The sequence below is a fragment of the Colius striatus genome, chromosome 7, assembly GCF_028858725.1.
Source record: "Colius striatus isolate bColStr4 chromosome 7, bColStr4.1.hap1, whole genome shotgun sequence".
In the NCBI taxonomy this organism is placed as follows: Eukaryota; Metazoa; Chordata; class Aves; order Coliiformes; family Coliidae; genus Colius; species Colius striatus.
Genome location: NC_084765.1, coordinates 30,355,217 through 30,357,343, shown reverse-complemented (window position 1 = coordinate 30,357,343; position 2,127 = coordinate 30,355,217).

Sequence of the window (2,127 nt, the reverse complement as noted above, 5' to 3'; positions counted from 1 at the left end):
TTTAATGGCCTTGGAACTCGTCCTAGTGTCAACCAGTTGTGAAACAAAAGGAGTGATTGTCTCAAGCACCTATCCTGAAAGCCACCAGTTAAAAGAACAAAGGCAGCAGATGGACCTGTGCCCTCCCCACTCCTGTGGTGGTGGTTGTCAGACTGATATACTTTACAAGGAGCCAAGTATCTTCAGAAACAAAGCTCTGGCCATCAGGAGGGTTTAACACTAAAGCTTTAGGATGGCCATTGATCAGCAGCTTAAAGAATTAAGAGAATGAGAATGGGACTGGCAACATTGTCTCAAACACTGGGCTTATCTAGGGAGGATGGGGGCCTCTCTGTTCCTATGATTGAAACCTTTGTCTCGGGTCCAGCTAAACTTGCTAGGTGAGTTGCAACTGTCATTCCCTTATCTGGGCAAGGCTTTACAACAGTAGGTCTTGCCATAAGATTTTCCACTCCCTCTCCCCTCTAATGCAAATATGGTGATGAGACTGGAACAAACCTTGCCCAGACACCAGCAGACTCTCACTTGCAGACTCCCACCACCCAGAAACAAGGCACAAGGCAACAAAGGACGAATGGAGGCTGCTGGATCCACGGGCGGTGAAACTTTTGCTTCTATCACTCCCTCTTTCTCCTCTTCCTGTGAATGGGGCCATGACATTACAGTGGCTTGGGGGACAGAGTATTATCCTGCTGACTACACCATCGTCTCATTACAAGTGGCACAATTTCTGTTTCTGCTGCTGATGTGAGTCCTCTACAGAGAAGTTTTCTCTGTGGGTTTTTGGCCACTGTGAAGTGTTCCCTCATTTCCCCAGGCTCTGCTCACCTATATGTTTCTATTACTGCCCTATATATTTGCAGGACAAAGAAATAGCTCCCTTTCTTTGAAGATCTCTAAGCACTTTGCAAACCTGAATTTAAGCCTGAGAGGCGACTCTGTAGTCTTAGCAGTTTCTTTCTGCCTAACAGATCAGCCTAAGCCTGGTGTCAGCTCTGTGTGTGACCCAGCACAGGTTCTGGATCTAAAAATGCCCCATTACCCCCTTTCTGTGGAATACCCAGAGCTCATGATCTACATGTACATCATACACCACCTTGCCTGCTCTCTGGCACCAGAAGAAGCCAGATGATACTTGACAACATTTCTAGAGCAGCTTAAGCCAGCAAACCAGACTTGTGACAGATGAACACTCTTCCCAAGGACATGGTGTTTTGACCTGGCATGAGGAACCTGACTGTTAGATTTTCTGCGTTGCCAAGTCACAGACTAGGAGCAGGAAGGATAAGCAACTCCAACCACATAAGATATCCACAAGAGCCAGAGCAGACCCCCAAGGTCGAGTTGCAGTTGCAACTGCCAGAACACATATTTCTCTGTAAGTAGGAGAAACAATTCATGGAAACCAACCACCACCTTGTCTATTGCCTTTGATAAGCTTAAGACTCGCCGTGCTAAGGCAGCAAGCACATGATGCAGGCAACACCACAAAGCTCTGCTCGCATCAGGATCCAGCTGACTGGATCTCCAGAAGCTCTGAATCCCTGGATGTCTGCCAGTGGAAGAGCCAAAACTGGGAAAGTTCAGAGGTTTTCATTTCAGTGGAATAGATAAGGAAAGCAAACATAGTCCGATAACCTCTTCCCTCATGCACAGCAGTCTGAAGGTTGCCTCCATTGGCAAGATGCACATTCTGTACTGAAAACCTTACATTTGACTGGGTCTAGTTAAAAATAAACTCTCTGGGTCAGCAGTGCTCTTGCCACAGCAATGTGTTTAACAGTTTGCTCCCCTTCTCCTCAGGAGGGGGATCATGTTTCCAAGGAAAGGCTGGACTCGGGGAGCCCTGGCTGGTGTAGCCCACAGGGTCACAGGATTTCCCAATTTTGTCATGACAATCAGTTAATTTTCAAGCTGAAAAGGAATCCCACAGGTGAAGTTTGAATTCACTCTCTTGGGAAACACTCACCCTGGTTTTCCGTGAGGGCCCAGCCTGTTTATTTCCTGACTGGAGCATCCAGAGGGACAGACATCATTTTGGTTCACAGTTAACATCTGCAACCCTATCCAGTCAACAGACTCAAAAGGGGCAAAGGAGACTAGAGAACTCTAGATAACTTTGGGGAC